The sequence below is a fragment of the Mauremys reevesii genome, linkage group 11 (assembly GCF_016161935.1).
Source record: "Mauremys reevesii isolate NIE-2019 linkage group 11, ASM1616193v1, whole genome shotgun sequence".
NCBI classification, from domain to species: Eukaryota; Metazoa; Chordata; order Testudines; family Geoemydidae; genus Mauremys; species Mauremys reevesii.
The window spans coordinates 22,678,069-22,701,641 of NC_052633.1; the positions used below are offsets into that span (position 1 = coordinate 22,678,069).

Genomic DNA, 23,573 nt, shown 5'->3' on the forward strand with positions numbered 1-23,573 from the left:
TAATCCCGTAGTTTAGACGTACCCTCAGACACACACCAAGCTAAATTTTGAAAACATTTGTTGCTATTGCAGTAGGTAACAATGATTATATGTCACACTTACGATTATTAATGTAAACGCCCCAGTAACTTCACTGAATGGAAACCCAGACACATGGGTTAGCAGACAAGATTTTCATGCCATGCTGTAAAATATAGACTATACACAGAATGTAGCTGCAGATATTGAGCTAGACAGGGTAGGGGAGACAACAAAGACTTAGAAGTCCAGGACAGAATCTCACCCAAAGAGATAGAGACAGAATCTGACATCCTGGATGCCAGGCTGGGAATAAATAAAGAAACAAACACACACCACTAGAATGTAAGCATATGATTATTCTGATTAAATTTGTTGGTGCAAGAGCCTTCACCTCTGAAGATTCTGCTATCTCTCCGTCTTGTAGACGCCCTTTTCTCTCAGCTGAAAAGCTCTCTGCTGCCTTGCCTGGACCTGTGAGTTTGTCACTCCCTCTATTTTTTTTTTTTAATTTGAGCTTTGCAACTATGCCATATTTTGGAAGACAGCTTGTACAAAAAACACTAAAGCTATTCTGTATTGCATAGCAGCCCTTTAAATTCTTCAGTTAGGATTTTCAAAAGCACCCAGTCTTGGTCTAACTTTTTCCCCTATTTTACCATTGACTTCAAAGGGAACAGTCAGGCCAATACAGAGCACTTCTGAAAATCCCATTCTTTGTCTCTTTTGAAAAATATGTACATCAGAGTGTCATAAAAATGCTGTAGGAACTTTGAGTCTGGGATTTCTTATTATGAATTTAAAATCTTAAACCTTAAAACTGCAGTAACAATTTGTTTTCATTCAATTTTTAAATGTGATACAGTGGCTAAAACAATAATACAAGAGTAAGTCATTTAAACAGCAACTCCTCCATGATATTAATTAGACAACTATCCTACGGATTAAAAGCTGCAGAGTGGAGTTTATGCATACAAATTAAGATCATTAGGGAAAAGATGATCAAAGCCCTTTATTTTAAAAACTCTGCATTAGATCTGATGCACTGCAATTCAGAAATTATTATATTAAGAAATTATTTGGAAACAAGTCTGAGGTTACACAATGTCCCTTTTACCAGTCAAGAAATGACGAAGCAGAGAAGTTCAGGGGCACAAGCCTTCACACTTCAGTCAGCCTTTTCCATTTATTATTACTGGCCAACCTTGAGAGGATTTATAACTCAATTCGATTGCACATCTCTGTTTGACTGGATGCAGGGTTCAAAAGTTATCATGTTACATACAGGCAATTTCCAGAATTTCAGGGACTGTTGTAGGCATCAAAAGTCAAAACTATTGATTTTGGGGACAAATCAGCACATTGAAAAAGGGAAAATGGGGGATAGATGGAGCCATTGTCATCTGTGGATGACACCCATAATACCTTGCATCATAACAATGCCTCTGCACATCCCTCCAGTTGGGGGAAAGAAAGCACCTGCTGTCCATCCCTCCCTTCTAACCTGGGAGAAAGAAATGTACTTTGAGGTGTGAGGAAGGGAGACATACAACGCAGAGCATTTGGTATGGTGCAGAAAATGGGAAACCCTGATGTGAGGAGAAGGGAAAAATGTGTGTGGGGGTCAGAACCCCTGGCACGGAGAGAAGACTGGAGGGACCCTGTTATGGGGGACAGGGAGAGGAACAGAATCCTTGGCTATGATAACTGACACTAGCTTAGGATCTACCCTATGACCCATACCTCAGACATGCAGTAAAACAACCTAGGGTAAAATCCAAATGAGAGTTTTGCCATTAGCTTCAATGGAGCCAGGATTTCGAGGCATAAGTCAGCGTGCGTTTACAATGCATTTAAGACATTTTATTTCTCTTTGCAAAATAATTAAGATCCTCACAATTAACTACTGACCCCTGTAATTTCAGGAAAAATGGAATGTTCTATTTTTATGTCAAGATAAGACTATTAAAACAGACAAGAAGAGGAGTATTGTAAAACGAGGTAAAAGCAGCTATTTAAAGAACTACTGCCACAGTCTGGCAAAGGTTAGAAGTATTTAATCAAAGCCCCATTAAGTCATCATGCAAGTTCTCTCCCTTTATACCTGATCATTGGGATAGCTGGTGCACAGAAAGAAGGTTTCAAACCTGCACATCCAACTTAGTCAGACATTGTGGCAGATTCATTCAGTGATGTCACCATCCTGGATTTGTGACGTTACTACTGGGTGGTGTCTTCACTGAATGCACAAGGCAGGAGGAGAGGATGAGGCTTTGATTAACATGCACATACTTTGGGGTTAAATTATTCCCTGCTATAGCAAAGTCCTGGGAGGAGAAAAGTCGCTCAGCAAAGTCCCAAGTTTAAGCTTGGTTTCACCAAGAGAGATGGTGTCATGACCCTCTAAATTCACAGATGCCCCACGATCCACAGGGAAATCCACACAGCCCAGGGTTTTCTACCAAGCCCTCTGCTCTATCACCCTGGTCCTCTTTTCTTCAAGATAACCCATATACCCCGAGTATGGGCTACTGTATATCCACCACATGCCTCCACCTTACTCACTACTATTCCCATGCAAATACTACAAGAGATAATACTGACCGCATTATGTCCAGCAGAAGTTTTACAGGGCTGAAGGGAGATGCTGCTGCCTAGACCAGCTGTCCACCAGCTCCGCCCTCCCCTCTGGCCAAACAGCTCCCTCCCGCCACCCCAGCCTGTGAAGTCACAGGCAGGCTGGTAACAAACAGGACCTAGCTTGCACAACCTATATGTGGGAACAATGCCACAGGCTCCTCTCCACCACCGCCTTGAATGCTTGCTAGCCATTTTTTCCTTCCCTCCACATCTCACAGCAGAAGGTATGCTGTAGCCCTAGGTAAGGAAGACACCCAGACAGAAATATAAACAGCAAAGTTATCTTTGAGCAAGATATAAATCCCTCATCCTATCTAGTCATATAATTAAGCAGCAAGGCATGGGAGGAAGTAGGTTTCCGGGGGAGAGAGCTGCAAACCTCTGGTGCATTATACAGCACATATCAGACTAAGATACAGAACGTAATACAGAGAAATCAACAAAGTGGAAAACATCAATCACTATTATCATAAAACACACTATGAAGCTTATCTTTAAAGCTAAACAACTACTTGAGAAGGGCAGTAATCGTCCACTAATGCAGTGCCTGGATTATTTTATTGCTATTGATCACTAAATCATTGCTTAATTTAAAAAAAATGGGGTGGGGAATCCTTCAGCATTCACTATTTATTCCTGGCGTATCTGACATCATTACCAGACAGTTTAAAAGCCCTATAATGTACCCAGCCATCTAAAGTCATTTCACAAGGATATTTAACACATTTAACAGACTCAAGACAGCAGAAATATTGATGAAATGGTCTGCTCTGGCCTTCTCCTAAAAAAGATTGCAGAGGATACTTGCAGTTAAGGCAATATCTTGAAAAATATTTTAAAACTGTATCTTTCCCACATACAAAAAATTTATTACCTCACTCACCTTGTCCCCTAAATAAAAACAGACTATTGGCTATGCCCCCCTGCAACCATAAATCTAGCTTTGGGCAACTCAAATTCTGAATGATACCATGATGAGTTCCCTAAACAAGGCGTTAAAGCCTTAGTTAGCAGCCAACATACTGTGGCAAAACAGCAAAGGCAGCAGAGTTAAAATACACTTGAGAGGAGGAGGAAAATCACCACATCTGCAACAGTTGTTATTCAAGTAAAATCTGGTCCATAGACTAATTAAGCAAAGAGGCAAGGATTCCTAACTATAAGAATAGTCAGCAGTATAAAAACCTGTGAGCTGTATAGCACATGGAAATCTATTCTCCAGCTTTATCCTCTTTTATATCATCCCTCCTCCAGATTCACATTCATCCATTAAATTACTCTACTGAAGCATAATCATCACACAGAGGTATGCAAAATTAATGCCAAGCCACAATTCACAGCCTCGGCTAACACAGCCTATAATGGGGGAGGGTGGGGGGGGAGGACAATTCTCTGTAATTGAAGTGCACTGCAAATTACCCCCACAAGAATGTTTTAAGATGTATAATTGCAAAACACTGCATTAATTCAATGGTGCAGATGAGGTTTTACAAAACACACAAAATCAGAAAGTTTAAAGTTGAGGTTCTCACAAATACTGTCTGCACTGGTACATATGTGGTATTTTCTATGGACCAAATCCAGTCCACATTGCTGATCAATTCCCTCTCTCATGGAAGACTGGCAATTGCAGGTATACAACACCTCTCACGATGTGGCACTTGTTTAAGACAACTGGAGTTTTGCCAAAAGACCTGAAGGATTCTGAATAACTTTTCTGCCTTAATATAGTATGGGTCAAATCCTACTCTGATGCAACAAGCCAACAAAGTGAAGATAAACAGAGAAGCTGGCCAGTGAGTCCTCTCTGCAATTAGACGTATTGGCATAAGACAAGATTCTGCACTGTGGGTTACCACACCAGTGTGGAGTGTACTTTTTTGCTCCTTTGAGCAGGAGTGAAGTGCATGCCGACCTGTTGGTGGATAGGACTCGTTGCCGATTGTCAAACCTGCCGTGGGGTACATGCATGCCCCTTTTCCAGCAGGCCAGGCTCCTTGGGATGTAGCATGGGCTTCTCTTGATTAGCTGGACACACTTCCTGACATACTCTTTTTCAAAAAGAGATACTTCTCCATCACTGCTTGTGCAGAGAGAAGGTGGCCTCTGCTCTTTCTTTCTTTCTTTCTTCTTCTTAGTGCCTGTCTACACACAAATTGCTTTAGTTAAACTGGTGAAAATCCCTTTGTGGACACACTTATATTGGCTTAAAACTGTTTATGTCCATTTAGTTTGCTCCTGTCAACATAAACCAGGTTTAAAGTCAATTAAAGATTGTCCAACACACAAAATTCTACACTGATTTAACAAAATCAGTTTAAAATCATACTTTTAATTAAACTATTGTGTTTAAACCAGGCCTTACACATAGGTACAGTAAAGAGGAGGAGTTAACCCTATAAAATACATGCAACGTTGGCAAGTTATTTTGCAGTGGAAGTCATAAGCTTGAATTTCCACCATAATTTTGCATTGCCATAATTTATTGTATTTCATTTCCTGGTGTTTTTTGTTTTGTTTTTTTTGCTATTTATTTATTCTTTAAATTTTAAAAAAAAAAAGTTGTTCCACTTTGAAATAAACATTGAAAGAGTTACCAAATTTAGCTTCACTACCCTTCAATAAATGGATTTACCGTACATTTACAAAATGATTTACAAAATCATACAGCAGAATTTGGCCCAGGAAGTCCATTAAATGCAAAATGTTATGTGAATTTCAACATATATGTATCACATATACTAATACGTATGCTATGATTTTTGAACATATAATCATTTAAATAAATGGAACTGTGTTAGTTGCAACATGTGGCTATCCAGATACACTGTGCATATACTGTTATCCTTGCCCTATACCTGGAGAACTGTACATTAGTGCTGTGGTTTGTGATATGCCATTTGTGTTAACCAGTATCACTACCAGCCTGAGAACAACACGGGTTACAGCTACAGACATTCTGCAGTCCATGTCACATACATGTTTATAGATTGCAGCACACCTGGGCTATGATGTAGGCCAGCAGTGCCATTGCACAACATAAATGGTATTTTACAGATGGGTCATGTCTGTCACTTAAGTTACCACTTCGGCAACACACTACAAAATGCTGCTGTGCAAGTTAGAAAAGCAATTTTTATTCCCGTTAGCTGTAACACATAATGGACCAAGCCAGTGAATAGAACACTGATTATATCACTCCTTCCATAATCTGGACACTTCTAAACAAGATGCCAAATGCATTTTCATTACAACATGGTTCTGAGTTTATACAAGCTGAGAGGTGCTTATCTTTTGAGATGTGAGAATGCTGCTCGGAGGAAAATAGGTGGTTCTCTCTTTACATAGCAAGAAATGTGGTAGCAGGAATAATTTCTCCTATACGGCCAATTTCCTTTTGGAAACTAAGCAATGTCAGAGAAAGCATCTCAAGTCCTCCTAATGGATGTCCTCTCACAACATAATGCAGCTCCTTTTGCCAAGCAGCAGCAGTTTCCTGGCCCTTACACAGGTTCTCTCAAGTAAGGGCAATAATAGCCCCCAAACTGGTTCACACAATATATCCTGGGGACTGGATTTTGACACCCTCACTCGCACGGAGTAGTCCTTTACTCAACAAAACATTCTGACTGAAGTCAATAGGAATTCTTGCAGTCAGGTACTACTCAGCATAAGTAAGGATATCACAATACAGTCATAAGTTAGGATTTGACCCAGAGCCCATTGAAGTCAATGGAAAGACTTAATTAACTTTAATGGGCTTTGGATCAGCCCTTTACTGGTTCATTGAGGCAAAGGTCAACCTGGCATATTATAAGAGCCGAGCAGGCCAGCAGCAATACCTAGGCACCCCAGGGTCAACCACAGACCCACACAACCCAGCGACAGACCCCCCCAGTGACCTGGAAAACACAACACAAAATCTAAGGAGGCGAGAGGCACCCTTCCTCTCGCAAGCATCAGCTCTGGTGTAGCAGAAAAGGTTTTATTACATAAGATAAACAACAATAACAATTGATGGAAAAAACTCTCAACTGAGTTCATAGGTCAAGGAGCAAAGAAAGAACCGAGCAAAGACCCACAAACCAGGGTCTCTCTCTCTCTCTCCTTTCTTGAGCCTGAGTCCCCCAACCCCCTAAACAGTCCCAAGTCCCAAAAGTTCAAAAGTCTCGGGTCCAGCCCAGAGTTCAAGAGTCTCTTTGCAGCAAGTCCCCCCCTCCCCCCCCCCCCAGCCTAGGGGGGCACCGTGGTTCGGGGGGCAGCTGCCCTGCCCTCTTCGTGGGGTTCTGCTTCCACAGCTCCTGCTCTACTCTGCCTGCTGCTCCACTCTCTCTCTGCCAGCTGCTCTGGTCAGCTGTCTGTCCATCCGCCCCTCCAGTCCTCACTCTCTGCTCTCTCTCACCCACACCCACTCTGCCTGCACAAACTGCTCTGCTCTGCTCTCCCCTCCAGCACAGTGCAGCTCTCAGCTCAGCTCACAGCTCTCAGCTAGCAAGTCCAGCTCTTCAGCAGATTAGCCAGCTCAGTAGGGTAGCATCCAGCTCAGTATCTAGATTCTAGATTCTTAAAAAATCAAAAGTTAACTCAAACATTCTACAGTGGAGAGAGAGTGAGTGGTGGGTGGAACTGTTCTGGCTCACACAAGGCACACACACTGCACCACCAAGTACAGCCCCAGCAGCTCTCCTCTCTCTCTTTTTTTCTTTGCCCCCCCCCCCCATCCCATATCCGCTATCCAGCTGACAATGAAACCCCCAGACAATTTAACCAATTTATTCCCCCAATACCCAATCAGGGTGACAACATTTCATTCCTCCTGCCCCAATACAAACGAAATTGGGGCAGCCACAGCTGTAAAAGTCCCCCATGCTGCTTGCTGTATGTATGCTAGGTGTGGGAGTGTGCCCATGCAATAACCGAAATACCAATGCAACACTTTCCGCACTCCCCATAATTTACCACCAGATGTCAGGGTGGGGCTCATCCTGACTCTGCTTACATCATATTATATATGAGTCAACTGGACAAAAAAATAAACCACACATTAGGTGTGCAAGTGTCTGTCTCTACCTCATTCATAACAATAGGGTTAAAGTAATGCAACAGTATTGCATAACAATGGAATTTTAAATTGCAGTTCTTACATAGCCATAAGCACACAGTCAAATAATAAATAGTAAGGGTATTTGTTTTATAAACTGCTACAATTTATTAAATGGTTACCTTTTTCCTCAAATAAGATCGCAACACATTTTTCCTCGAAGTTATTATTTCTTCTAAGTTATTGCTGAAAACAATCCCAAAAAAACCATTATTTGTATCCAATCTTGCATAGGTTTAAAATCAATACAAGCCAGTCAAACAAATCTTGCACAGCTCAAAATGGGTAATTTTATAGCAAAATTAAAGACATTTTAAACTTTTAGAAGCTGTTGTCGAAAACTTAAAGGCAAAATTAATGGGTTCAGTGATAATGTATTTGTGCTACAAAATATTAACCAAATCCTGCACCCACTAACATCAATTAAAAGTTTGCCATTGTTCAATGGGTGCAGAATCTGACCTTTCATGAGACAGCTGAAAATGTTGCTTTAGGGAGCAACAGCCATTGTGAATTACAGTGCTGTGGTATAGATTTCACATCCTGGCAGTAAATAGGACTTACATTTTCTAACAACACATTTTAAAAGTACAAACAATTTTTTTAATAGCATTAAAAATGGCACTTTTTGCAGGATGCAGGTGTAAAAATTTCCAGCAGCAAATGAATATTTACAACAGTGACATGAGGATTCAGGTGTTGCATACAGCATAAGGTCCCAATCCTATAAACTTTTCATGGACAAAACTCCCATTGTAATAAAAAAAGATTTCCATGCATCTTTCAGGATTGGGCCCAACTATCACAAAACAAATACTTTTCAGAAATATTTTTCATAAGTTTATTAAATTTCTCCAGCCAATGCACATGTAATTTTGATAAAATATAAAGAATTTACAGTATATTCAATAACCTAGAGGTGTGTCATACTCCCTTGCAATATAATTTTTATTAAACTATTAGTTAAATTAATTTAATAAGGCTTCTATATAATTACATTTGGAGGGGGGGAAAAAAGAGATCTTACACAATAATTCTTTTGTAGAGCTCTCTCTTGATAGCTCCAGCTACAAGAAATCAGCAATCACTTTAGCTGAACAAAATGTAATTTCTAATCAAGTATTTATGAAGAAGACCACTACAAAAATTAAATAAAAAGAACTATGAAAACCAAAGCACATGGTCCTCCCTGCACCCCCATCCGAGCTTTTTAAAACAGAATTCAGTGCAATAATTGAATCCATTTACATTTTGAAATAGGATTATCTGTATTCCATTTTACAAGTATGTTGGGGGGAAATTAATAGCCAATGTTAAATATAGTACAACGATTAAACTACATATTGATATATATAAAAAACAATTTAGGCTGGAAAACTGCAAGAGTCTAGCCTATTCTCTATGTCTCTCAGGCAGAGATTCTAATTTCTTGCTCTGTATTAAATAGCCTTGTGATATTATTCCACAGCAGTGGAACCCACCCAGAGGCCCAGTGGCCACAGAAAGTTCCCAGTGGATGGATGGATGGCCTTGGAGCAAGTACAAAGCAAGGAGAATTCATCCAGTACTACTGCAGAGCCTAGCACAGGGCCAGAGGAGTGCGGGGGTGGAGGGACAAGCTAGGTCTGACCTCAGAGCAGGTTAGAGCTATTTACAGGCTCCCATAATTTGCACCCACCCTTCTCCACACTGCCAGAGCCTCTGTGAGCCTTGCAGTAGTTGGGAACCATTAGGTTACAGGCCTGCTGCCCCAGGCATGCTTCCTTCCACTCTCCTCTAACCCACCCCACCCTCAACATACTTCCGAGCACCCCCATATGAGCAGGAATACAGACTTGGCTCTGCACCTGGTAAGGGGGCTACAATGCAAAGGGAATTCACCAAGAGGGGGTTGCAGTCACTTTGTGCCATGCGCAAATTCCCCTGAGAGTTCAACACCAGCTCTGCATAAACTCATCACCGGGGTTGGAGCAGGCCACAAGTGCAGCCAGTAAGCCAGATTATATGGATTCAGTGGCCTCAGACACCAGCATACTGCTTGCAGCCTTTGCTATAGGCCAGTAGTTGAAATAGCAGCTAGGGAGAAGCTATGGAGTTCCCACAAGTACTACTATGGTATAGGGGCTGAATATTTCATTAGACAAAATGCCTCTCTGCAAAACAAAAAAACCAATAAACACCTGTTATTGCACAGAGATGTGAATTCCATCTGAAAAACTCAGCCAGTCTAGGGTTCTCTCTATACCACATGAGGTTGGCTAGCCACATATCAATGACCACACTAAGGAAGTCTCCATGTTATTGCACTAATCTGTAATCTTTAAAAGTCATAAGCCATCTATGGGCTAAATTAATATTAAAAACAGTTGCATTATGTAAGCAGATGCAGACTTTCCTACAGAGTACATAATTGGAACACCTTATTCTCTATTCACAAAGAAAAGTTGTCAGAAATACTTTGCACTGGATTCTCAGAGTGATGTTTAAGCTGCCTGGCTATGTTTGACTGCTCTGAGCTCAGCAAGAGGTTCCATACTCTGCTCTCTCAATAAAGAGTGTTTGCTGATTGAACAAGATACCTGGAGGATTAAGAATCAAGCCTTCATGATTTAAAAACCCTGGTTGACATTTTAAAAAAAATTGTAATATAATCCCCCACAGTTCTTCAAAGGAGACATCCCTACTTTTTACATACACTTTATAACTAGGTTTCTCTATACCTGTTGTGTGTTGTAGCTTACACTAGACTAGAGTTAGTCTCTGCTGAATTTGGTCCAAGTGCCTTAATCAGAGGTTCACTGTTCACATTTGGGATGAATTTGGCCCTTTGATGTAACAGCAGGTCTTCCTTCAGAGAGTTCATTAACTTCAATAGGATTACATGAAATATACATCAGCTCAGAATTGACACTATGGGTAAATGATGGGGGCAGGAAAGGAAGACGGCAGCACTCTGAAGACTATATATACAAAAATTGACCAGAGTGCTGGCTATACCCTTGCCTATATGAACTCAGAATGGTCAATGTACACACAAAATTCTGCCCCAGAGGAAACAGAGGGGAATTCCCTGTGTCAGGAATTCTTCATTTATTGATCAGTCTTCTGTCCACTGTGCCAATTTTGTCCATCTGAGCTACTAGAAATAGCATAAATTTCAGGCATACTTATGTTTGTGTGACAAGACCAGACTCCCAATGGCTAATCTAATGCATTATCCCATGATGGCTCATCACCACAAACACATACCAAAAATGTCTAATCATAGTAACGCCAAATATTACAGAATTCTGTCAAATCATGCTTTCTCTCACCAAAACAGGCAAAAAAGAATTTTTGAAAAGCAGTTACATCTGATGGCATGTAGCAGACATATCAGTACAAAGATAGGCATGCCAGAACAGACAATGAATAACATGTCTCAGCCATTTTTTCCTTCACTCGGAGGCCTGTTAATGCCACAAAATGCTGCAGCCCAATCTTTCATTTTGTGTAAGCAATTTCCATTCTGTTGTGTTTTCTCACAATCTGGAAGTGTTAAATAAAGCGAAGACATCTGTAACTTACAATCAAAAACAAGTTACCAATGTATTGGAATGACTTAATGAATTTTCCATAATGTAACTGCCATATATACTTTAAAAAAATACATATAGGGATACTGGTAAATCATGATTTTATAGATCCCAGATCTGTGCACTTTGGTGGAAATTGGGTCTACAAACTAATAAATCCCTGAGTTCGCTGAAAGTTGTGTAAACGTAAACAGCTATCGAATCAATAAGGAGCTATCTGATGATTGTTTGAGGCACTCACTTCAGATGGCTATGTATCTGATATATACAAACCTCCCATGCAGTCTGGGGAAAGGAGTCTTTGGTCCGGATTCTCCTTTGCCCTGCACCTTGGTAATAATTACACCTGTGCAGACAAAAATCAGGATGGAAGCATTTTAAATGATTACACAAGGTGCAGGGCTATGACAAATCAGACATCTAGAGACACTGGTCTAGGGCCCTTGGAGATGATAGTGAAGAGGCAGTGCATAGGCTATGTCTGATTGGCAGCCAGGAGCTGAGTCCAAAGGAGGAGCCAATTTGGAGCTGCCAGTCAGGTAAAGACACCAGGTCCAACAGGATGAAGAGCTCCCTGGGTAGCTGGGGTGAAGGAAACAGACCTCTCAAAATATATTTTTTAAAAGATACTGTTTTCAGGGAGTGGGAATGTGACAGTTCAGGTGATAGTTCAAGGACCCTCTCCTTTTCTTCTGTAGCAACTCAACAGGGGTCATTACAGCCTTGGGCTGCAGTAATCCTATTGGTTCCGGGTAGAGGAGAACATTGCTGGATGTGAACAGCTGTTTCCAGAGCATGGAATTAATCTGCTTTTCCCTTCTGTGGCTCCATACCACCTGCATGTGGAGCCACTCCAGGCCATGCAATCACCAGGCCCAATCTGCTGAGAATCAGCTGGCCCTCTATGGAGCAGGCTTAGGTGGGATTGGATGTCTTTACAGAGAAATAAGTGATATGTAACCATGAGTCAGGATTTGGCCCCAAGGACAATCTATTTCTTGGACCTTTTGTAATCTGATCAACTGCTAAACTCTTTTAGAATTAAATAATTAACGACTCTTAAAAATTTACACCAGCGTGCAAACTGGCTTCAATAAAGCTACTCCTGATTAGTGTAACTCAGAGGAGACTCAACCCACAGAGTACATATTTATAACCAGAACTGTTTAAAAGTCTCAATACAGGTCACTTGCATCGGGTAGCTTCCAAACTTTGATCCACATTATCCAACACATAGGGGCCAAATTCACCCACAGTCTAACGGCAGTGATTTAAACAGCATTACAGCAGGGATAAATTTAGCCTATTTACCTAGAATCATTTAAATAAGAACCTGTTAAGAGCTTTGAGAATCATAGAAATGACCCTTTTAACTTCATAAATTTACAAGCTAATCATGAACTAAGATCAAGTGGAATAACTGTGATAATCTCAGTATTTATGATTTAGGTGGGAAATTATGAGTTTAGTTCTATTAGCAGTAATTTTCAATTTCTGAAATTAAAAAAGGTCTAAAGAAACTAAATGATCTCTGCCCTAAAATGTACTGTTCCTGAAAAACAGTGAACTACATTATTACATATACAGAACTCAATGTTATTAATGCCACCAAGCTCTTACACATCATTTTCCCCAGTCTGTAGATCTCAAAGTCCCTTACAAAGGAAATAAGTATTATTATACCCATTTTACAACTGGAGAAACAAGCAGAGAGAGAGAGAGAGAAGAGACTTGTGCAAGGTCACCCAGCAGGCCAGCAGCAGAACCACGAACTGAACCCAGGTCTCCTGAGTCCCAGTCCAATGCCTTATCCGCGCCCGGGTATACGGCCTCCCTAACAAAATATTTGCTAGACTGAAAGATTTAAAAACAAGACTTTGATTCCAAACACCAATTCTTATAGTAGCAATAAATGGAGAGTAGAATACCTTTTTAAATATTTCTTACTTTAAAGAAGTTAGTGTTTTGCAGAAGTTATCGTAACCTTTTTGACCCAGCTGGAGTACTGCCTTAAACTGTATTTTTACTCCATGTCCAAAATTCCAGCAAGCTGGTCATATGGGAATGAACAGTGTGGTGCCAAAAAAAAAAGAGTATGCTATTAAACATGGATTTGAAACATTTATATCAATTATCTCTATTTCTTTGCAGAAGATACTAAGGCAGGGGTAGGCAACCTATGGCATGCGTGCCAAAGGCGGCACGCGAGCTGATTTTCAGTGGCACTCACACTGCCCGGGTCCTGGCCACTGGTCCAAGGGGTTCTGCATTTTAAATGAAGCTTTTAAAACATTTTAAAAACCTTATTTACTTTAATATATAACTAAACTATTGTTATATGTATAGACTTAGAGAAAGAGACCTTCTAAAAACATTAAAATGTATTACTGGCACACGAAACCTTCAGTTAGAGTGAATAAATGAAGACTTGGCACACCACTTCTGAAAGGCTGCTGACCCCTGTATTAAGGTGTTGCCAAAAATTAAGCCTACCAGGTGCATACAAGAAAATAAAAACATTTTGCTAATCTGGTGTGCAAACTTGATTAGCAAGATGTTTCACTACAAAGGATGCATTACTGGCTTCAACAGAGAACAAAAAAATGTCCATTAACTCAAATGAAATATTTCTATTGCAGATGGACTTAATCTCATCAGAGCAGCAAAATGCATAAAACATCGCTGTAGGAAATACTCTGCTGCGCTGCTCAAATGTAAACAATTACAGCTTTATTAACTGCCGCTTAACATATTTAGTAAGCAAAATAAAGCATGCCTACGCTGATGCCCTATCCCTCAGTGCCAATATACCAATAGAAGATTATTATATAATGTACTATGCACCTATTGCAATGGCCTTTGGGCACCTTACATACATGAAAAAAAATGAATCAACCATTATTTACCACATTGATATTATTGGCAGAAATAATAGGCATCTCTTACAAAGAAAAGCCATCAAATGGGAAAGCCTACACAGTCTCCACCCAAGATGAAACAAATGCTTGGTTAAAAAGATGAAGACCTGGTTAAAAAGATGAAGACCTGCAAATTCAGGTTCTGGCAGAACACCCGATGGACTGAGTCCCTTTGTTTGGATCACTACACAAAGGGCATCCTTTCTCCAGTTCTCAAGAGGTCAAATTTAGGGATGGTCAATGGGACAGCTTCAGCTAATCTCAGCTTTCATGACATTGCATAGATAAGCACGTCAACGAACAATGCTATGACCCATTTCAGCACAAGAGCTACAGTGGAGACCATGAGCAAACAGTTGCTAAACATAACAATTTAACATTAAAAATACTTAACCAACTAATGCAATAAAAAACAAATTTACTATAAACTCTTACACAAGTAGGGCACCATCCAGACAGCTCTTGAAAACCCTGATAGCTCACTGAAGTTAGTGGAAAGACTCCCATTGACTTTGGATCAGGCCCCACATTGTCTGAGATGCAACAGAGAAGAAGGAATTTAGGGTTCTCATTATAGTAGGAGTTCATTCAGGGAATTTATTACTTCAGTGCAGAACTGGTCTGAAACCAGATTTACTGTTCTGAGGGAAATTCCAACTTTTCGGGGGTGGGGGGGATCATTCTGAATCTGAAATGTCAACATTTTGTGGAGAACGAAAATTCAAAAAAAAAATTATTTGGGCCCATTAAAACATTTCATCTGGATAACATCAGAATGTTTTGATATGGTAGAAATGCTTCATTTTGTCTTTATCATTTTGATTATACTTTTATATTATATTAAAATGGTAAATATTTAAAGTAATATTTTACTACAAGTCAAAATTAAATGAATCAAAACAAGGTTAACATGTTTCATTTTGTCTTTATCACAATGTCTCAACATCCCATTGAAAATTTCATCAAAACCAATACATAACAGGGACTTATTTTGATTTGAATTAAACCGCATTTTCTGACAGAAAACTGTACCATCTAAAACATTTTTATCAGCTCTGTATCAGTGTGAGCTTTGCCTCGGTAACGGCTGCAGGATTTGGTCCTTAGCATATTTGTTCTGATACGACACCAGATTAGCCAAATACTGGACATAACTGATGAGATGTATCCAATACCTCTCTAAGCACATATACCATGCTCACTAACATAGGATTTGAGACCCAAATCTTCAAAGCTATTTCAGTGCATAACTTCCATTGAAATCAATAGGAGTTAGACACCTAAGCACCGTTGAGGATCTAGATACGAGAGTGTCTAAAAAACAAAACAAAAAACCACCATACAAGCACTATACAATTTGGCATGAGAATTCTCTCGAACCAAAATACTGCTCACTGAAAACAATGATATTACCACAAATATATAGAAAAGGCAGACTATCTACATAGCCTTAATTTTAGGAAAATATCAAAGTTACCATAATCTGGAATTACCAGGCAAGTCCCTGACTGAATCATATATAACAAACAGCACCTCCAGAGAAAGCCTACTGACTTTCAGGGGCATTACTTTCTGCATATACATCAGCAAGTCACCTGCCAAAAGCAAACCTTGAGCCAAGATGGGTCCTATAAAGAGATAAGAAGTCAAACACAAAACTAGTATAAGTAGGTGCTAAACCACTGACTTCAATAATGTTGCACTGTGGCGCTTACACAAATTCTCAATTTGGCCTAGCTCACCAGCAACTCCAGCTCATCAATTCAGGTTGTTGGGACATATGGATTAACAGTGCAACATCACAGATATTGTGAACAAAGTATACAGATATTCACAGACAGACCTTAGCAACCCATGGAGAATATGTGAAGTCCTTTTTCTTTTATTATAATGTTTAAAGAATTCTTATTATTAAGCATCTAAAATAAAACAAATATATTAAATAGAGCACAAATGGCATGAGAGTCAGTCATGCACTAACTCTCCAGAGTCTAATAGACAGAAACTCTATAAACATCCTTTTCTAAGAGAGTATTTTACTGACCAGTCCTTTCCCCCCCGTCCTCCATTGTTAACTTTCTCGCTTTGGTCTGAACAATAAGCAAGTGATGGTGCAATCAATATATGGCTATCAAAATTTACTTCAAACAAACTTTTTCATATTTAGACTTTTTGCAAAAGGCATCTACTGTACAAGCAGCAAAATAAGTTACTAAATAATTCCAGTGACACAATCATGAGAAATGTACATTTTTCCCTCAGATATCTTTATGTTGCAAAGAAAGATGTGCAAAATATCTCAGTTGCCTCACCACACTATCTTCAGAGCACAAACTGAAAGAAATTAAAACCTAAATTCTTTTATCAGAGGTTTATAAGAGCTAAAAATGTCCATTGGATAAATATAGCTTCCTGAAGTAAAATAGCCATAATCATATTAGCCAGCCACTTAAATAGTTTTCCTGGATTTGAAAATTGCCTGCAAACTACTGAAGGCAGAATAGGAAAAAGACCAGTCTGGCATATCATCTGTGCAAGGACTGTCAGACTGAGCCTTAAACAAACATCTGTAAGTATGAAACAGACCAAGGCAATGTCTGAAAGTATCACATTGAAGTTAGGAGTGATCTTTCAGTTCCACAATGACTAAGGAACTCTGATAATATTGTCCCTTCCTCCCCTCTCCCCCAGCTTTATATGTAAAGTTCATTTTTATCAATATAACAAGGACCTATGTCTTAGATTAGGGCATCATTGGACAAAGATGTTCTTCCGTTATGGGGAAGGGGAAGAAATATAGTTCCAAAAGTATACAGTTAATGTACGCAAAGCAGGGATATATGTTTGAGATGCCTCTGAGGAATGTCTTTGCAAAAAGTTGCATATTATTTCAGTAAAAGATATACGTGGGGATTACATAAGTGGACAACCTTCCTATCAATTTATTAAACTATTTATACTTCCAATTTCCAGAAGGAAAATAATAATAATAATAGCTGATTTCAATGAGAGTTCTATGCTGAGAAGCCTTACAGGCTAGAGCACTAAATACTAAGAAGGGACCTCTCCCTTTTTAAACTCTATCTTCTATCCTCCTTACTGAGGAAGGGTACGAAAATTGCAATTATACTTTCAACTGCAAACAATTAATTTTGATTTAGCCCTGGATAATTCAACAGAAGGGATAAAAATTATTGAAACCATCTGAGAGTAATTTAACCAATGCGACCCTGGGCAAGTCCCTACGCCTCTGTGCCTCATTTCCCCTTCAGTAAAACAGGGATAGTAATAGTTCCTTTATACCATGCTGTGTTTTTTGTCTGTTTATACTATAAGCTCTTCAGGACAGGGACTGCCTCTTATTATACCTATACTTATTATAGGGTTGTACAACACCTAGCGTAACGGGGAGCTAATCTCAGTGGAAGCCCCTAGGCGTTACTGGTTTTACAAATAATAACTAACTATGACTTTTAACCAGTTGTGAAATTAGTAAAAAGTATTTCTCTCTTGCTCTCTAAATACTGCCTCATTTGTCACCTGTGCACACATACTAAATCATAAAATTACTGATAAGACAAATAACCTTTTGTTTTACTTCTTTTGTTTAAAGCTTCTCAAGAGGTTAGAGTTATAATGGAATTTGAAATATCAGGCACATGAAAAAAATCAATGAGAGTTGTCTGCTTTGCAGGCTCTGGCCTTTAATGTATGACACAGTATTTCACACTTGTCTTTTGCCAAAGGTTATATAGAAGCAGTATAGAAACATAGATCCTTACTCCTTTTACACATTGTGGGGGGTGGAGGGGAATGAAGTGGGGGGAGGGCACCTGGAATTCCTCCTTGCTTCATTTCAGCTTTTTCTTTCCTTGTTGAAATTCAGGAAAGCAAACTCCCTGGCTATGGACCTTGTCACAGCATGATTATAATTCTTATTAAAGTTAACTGTGAAGTAGAGTGGTTGAATACAAATAAGCCTCTTAAAGCAATGCTTCTGAACCTGTCTACAAAGTTTGGACTCACATAAAATTCTCCCAATAAGCTTTGATAATGATTTATGAGATCTATAGGTGAAATCCCCAATATAAAAGATTATTATTTTCTCTTTTCTTTTTAAAAGGACAAATGAGAACAGATTTAAATGAAAGGACTCCTGAAAAGGCAGGAGGTAGATGTTCAAAAGTACAAAGTCAATTATTTCTATTTCCTATTTATGCCTTTTTAAAATTCCCCCCCATCATCTACAGAGTTGTGAATAAGAGGTTAGCAAGTTAAAATTTGAATTAAAAGAAAAACTATTTTCCTCTTTCTCTCTAAATGAGAGAGAACATGTCCAAGGACAAATATTCAGACCTTATACACACTGGACATTATCCAAAAGGGTTCATCTCTTACTTACAGTAGAAGTCAAATTTAATTTGCTACAGAGAATTTTTTTTATTATTATTTAAGACTGTACTCAGTTCTTTAAAGCACATATCCTTGGGAGGTCAAACTCGGGTTGTCAGTTTTGGTTGGATGTATTCCTGGAGATATCACATGACATAATCTTTAATTAAAGATTCATCTTTAATTCCTGGAGACTCCAGGCCAATCCTGGAGGTTTGGCAACCCTAGGTCAAAACACTCCATTGATACAAGCAACTCCACTAGCTTGCATGGAGATGCACCCTCTTACGCTACCTCTGAATTTGACACAGAGATCCAAAAGTGGCTACTAAAACTAATTTTAAAAGAGTGTACTTTGACTAAAGTAAAGCTGGATGACTTGAACACTCCTAGTTCAGTTGGACTACTCATATGCTTAAAATTAAGCATGTGTTTAAATGCTTTGGTGGATTGGGGCCAAAGTGCTTAACCCCTGAAGAATCAAGTCCAAAGAAAGTACTGGGATTCTTTTACAATTTATTTTCCACCGCTGCACTAAGGCCTTGACCCCACACCACTGAAGTCAATGGGAACTTTCCCACTGAATTCAACAGGTGCAGGATAATGTCATTAAAAAATGCCTCCAACTCATTTCACATAGGCTACAAAACAGGCATCAGAAAATCAAGATTTTTGGTCACAATCACCTGAGCTGGGTTTAAACCAGTGACCAAGTACTGGATCCTATTACCAATCCCTTCAGCCATCCAGTCCAGTGGCCTCTACAGAACTACACAGACACTTTGCTGCAGCCTTTGAATGACTGTTGTGCAGGTTTCTATCATTTTCTCAAATCCAACTCGCTTTTCAGCAGATAAAAAAGAATTTAAAGAAAGCAATGGAACAACATTCTGATTCTGGATATGCGTAAATATACCATTCATTCAAGCTTATTTAGATTTAATGATTTATGAACTCAATAATAAAAGTAAGATTGTAAAAGTCTTTTTGCTACTTAATGTGCAATGTTTAAATGATTACTTTTCCTGCATATGAAAATTCTTCATCTGAAAACCCTGTGATAGTAAATTAATTATTTTTAAAATGTTGATTCTATATAACAATATATATTCAATAGCTGGAGAGCTTTTCCTAAAACATTACAAAGTCTTGAAAGATGCAGACAAAATTAAGTATTTAATTCTTACTCCAAAAGAAATGAAAACCACTCCCAGAATCATACAATGGGACAATACCAAAGGAAAACTGGGTTTCAAACTTCTTTTCTATAAACACTAAATAAGGCAATCCTGTGGGAAAACAAACTTCTTCACAACTAGTCCCAACAGCAAAATAAGTCAAAACAGGATTACTGTAATATCAGTTTTTTGCAATTTTGCATGTCATCAACCTGAAGTGAAATCTACATGAAATTAATCAAAATGTATTCATGATTTGTGACACCTTATGGAGCAGGGAGATTTAGATCGAAATTTTGAAGTTGCAAGGTCAGTGATGTTCTCTTTACTTTAGGTCAAGATCACGTATCTTGTGAAGCCTTTACACAAGCTTCAAGAGAAAAAGGAAAGTGTCCCGCGGCAGCGCTTTGAAGTGCAAGTGTGGTCGCAGCGCCAGTGCTGGGAGAGAGCTCACCCAGTGCTGCAGGTACTCCACCTCCCCGTGGGGATTAGCTTACAGAGCTGGGAACCGCGCTCCCAGCGCTGGGACACTGTTTACACTGGCGCTTTACAGTGCTGTAACTTGCTGCGCTCAGGGGGGTGTTTTTTCACACTCCTGAGTGAGAAAGTTGCAGCGCTGTATAGCACCAGTGTAGCCAAGGCCTTAGAGTGCTGGAGTACATATTCAAAGAACCATGACCCTAGTCCATCAAAGCATTTAAGCATGTGTGTAATTTTAAGCACCTGAACAGTCCCATTGAATTCAATTGATTGCTTTTAGCTAATGCTTATAGAAAGTTACACACATGCTTAAGTGCTTTGCTGGATTCGGACCAATTTGATGCAGATTAGTAGTTTACACGGGAATACTTGAAAGGAGCCTAAGGGAGTTAGGCATTTAACTCCCTTACACTGCCTTTGGAAATCACAACCTTAAAATCCAACTCTGAATGCTTCGTTTATGAAAAAGAATGAACATATGAAGTACCTAGAGTTAAGCATGAATGTTTGTTACTGCTCTGCCTTGGGCTAGATTTTGTCCAGTTTTTGTTCAAGTACAGCAAGAATGAAGGGTGCCAGGATCTTCCCCTTGCACAGGAGTCAACCATAGTTGAAGTCTTTTTTTCTCACCCAGGTGCAAGGTCTACTTCTGACTCCTGTCTCCTCGAGTCCTAACCAGGCCAAAAGAACCACGGAGATATATGAATATCATTAACACATATCTATTAAACAGCCGTTAGTGTGCATCTTCAACCCTTTCATCTGAACTCTGCCCACAAATTCATCTCTCCAGGATTCACTGTGTAACTTAAATATTTACAATGAGGGATCGCTTAGTTCAGTATATAAAAAATAGCAACTCTCTTTCCTTGAGATCTTTCTTAAAAGCTACTCTGAATATATAAATGGAACCTGGGAGACTTCCCTACCAGATTACAACAAATAGATAGTCAAGGATTTTAGGGTCAAAATTGAACCTGTTAAATTAACTGTAACAATGAGGATGCGAAGCAGACAATATTGCTTAGCAATCTGGAATGCAATCAGCTTTTAAACATAAATTAAATTATGTGTCACTGCATATTTTTCTAAGCAAGAATGAGAGAACTATCAAGGTTGAACCTATTTATTCTGCCTTCAAGTTCTTCACAAATGCTACATAAAAATAAAGATAAGTTGCAAAACAAAACACTTTATTGCTATTTCAACACTTGCTCTATTGTGAAGTTAGCAAACATTTCAAACAAGATATTTACATTGTTGTTTGATGGTAACTGTTGTTGGTCACATAAAGTGACCAGAATTCCCCATATTCCATAATTTTCATTCCTGCATTAACAACAGCTTGTTAACAGCACTACTGCTTTAGGGCCCAATCCAGCCACCCACAATCTGGTTTCAATGGGAACACATACTTTTGACTTCATTGGAATTGCTCACCTGAATAAGGACAGCATCAAGTCCATATATTGGAAATAGTATCTTGACGATGTCCACTTTCATGTGAGCATTAACAAAATTAGTATAAACCAATTTAATCATCTTAAGTGTGTGCCTATAGCCCACTCTATAAAATCTTTCTTTTATCTGATAAAACGATTGCATCTCTGTTGTTTTTAACCAACTGTTTTTCTGATACTTTTGCAACAACAGTTGAGGTCTTTTCTTCTTTTTTCCAAGTTCACATCCTGAAAACAGTCTTCTTTTTGAAATTCACAAACCACAAAACAACAAGCTACTGCAAGGTATTTGTTGCCCAGATATACCACCCAGAGTTCTTCAACACAGCAGATGCCTCTGTAGTCTGCACCCTTAGCATTTAGAAGTTTTGGAAAATAAACAAGTATGTGTGTGTATTTACACAACATATAACACGATCTGTTCCATTTCACACAAGTACTGAAGATACCAGTTTGGAGAACACACGAAAAACAATATGTGTGTATATAACTGGCCACTGTATGTACCTGCTTAGAAACAGAGTGTGACTATACAGTGTATTATCTGAGCCCAAAGCTGTTATATGTGAATGGTTTGTGCTGTACCTGCCTTCCCTCATTCCTAGATCTGCTAAAGGGATGGGAGAAGCTGTTGCTGCTGGAAATGTACAGCGAGGGGGGATGGCTGCTATATCTCCTTCCCAGCCAGCTCAGCAGCCACCCTGACCCATCCCCCATTTTTCTTCCCCACTCCCCAGATTCTTGCCTATTCAGCCACTGAGCTCAACAGCAACAGATCAGCAGCTGACAGTGACAGAGGGGAGCATCAATTGAGAGCTAAGAGCTGTACAAACTAAGAGCTTCAATCGGTCCCTGGTCATTTCTCTGTGGCTTCTCTTCCAGATGGATAAAATTTCGGGTGGGTGAAACAAAATCAGTGTTGTCCTCTGCAGGCTAAAAGCTGGAGGGATAGGTCCCCTCCCCAGTACTCCTCCCCTCATAATTCTATTCATGCTCATTTTCATAAGGTACAATGTTGCTTCTCCTATTTGTTTTTGCATCAATACATTTTTCATGCTTACCTGAAATCCATCCATTCCTGGATTGCTCCTAATTCTTCAGCATAATTTACCCTAACAGTTAAAAATACCTTCAAGAAATGAGAAGGTGAAAGTCTGCTATGGCCTCTCAAGCCTTTTCACAGCATAGACCACACTGTAATGCAGAGAGTGCCTTAGGGACCATCTCTTTCCATTTTGTATTGTGTGGGCCACCTCTCATCCCATCCCATAACAGGCACAATCATCTCTAACCATTCACAGATCTGTGGCATTTACAACAGCGACAACATGAAAGAGTCATATTAGAAAAGTTTTTAAGATTCTTTTACTGCTGGGGAGCGGGGGGGAGAAAGAATGAGAAGTGCCAATGTTATGTGACCAGCCAGCGCTCCACCGACCAGCACCGAGTGATCTGCAAACCATCCGCATCACTCACACCACAGGTTGAGAACCACTGGGAAAGGGAGCAATGGAAAGCTGAGAGCTGGGCAAACATATCCCTCAAAACTATCAGCTGGGGTGGGGGCTGACTGGCTGAAGCAAGTGGGAGACTTTCTCTGCTCAGCGTCAACAACTGCTCCCAACAAAGCACCCCCCCCCTTTCCAAGAAGGGAGATTTCCTTGTGAAGAGAAACCTCCCCGGCGCCTGGAGGTGACTGTGCACGCCCTGCTCGGATTCAGGGCAGCTTCCTAACACAGGGGCACGCGCCAAGGGGACCACGCGCGACCCGGACACACGCGTCTCCCCCGCCCCCCAGGCGCAGGAGGTGC

General features: G+C 39.7%; 1 protein-coding gene across 3 annotated transcripts in view; it reads right to left on the reverse strand.

Moving 5' to 3' along the window:
• PLCL1 (phospholipase C like 1 (inactive)) overlaps positions 1–23,573 on the reverse strand; it is a 315,681-nt gene that overhangs the window by 281,675 nt on the left and 10,433 nt on the right. The gene's annotated exons all lie outside the window — the stretch shown is intronic.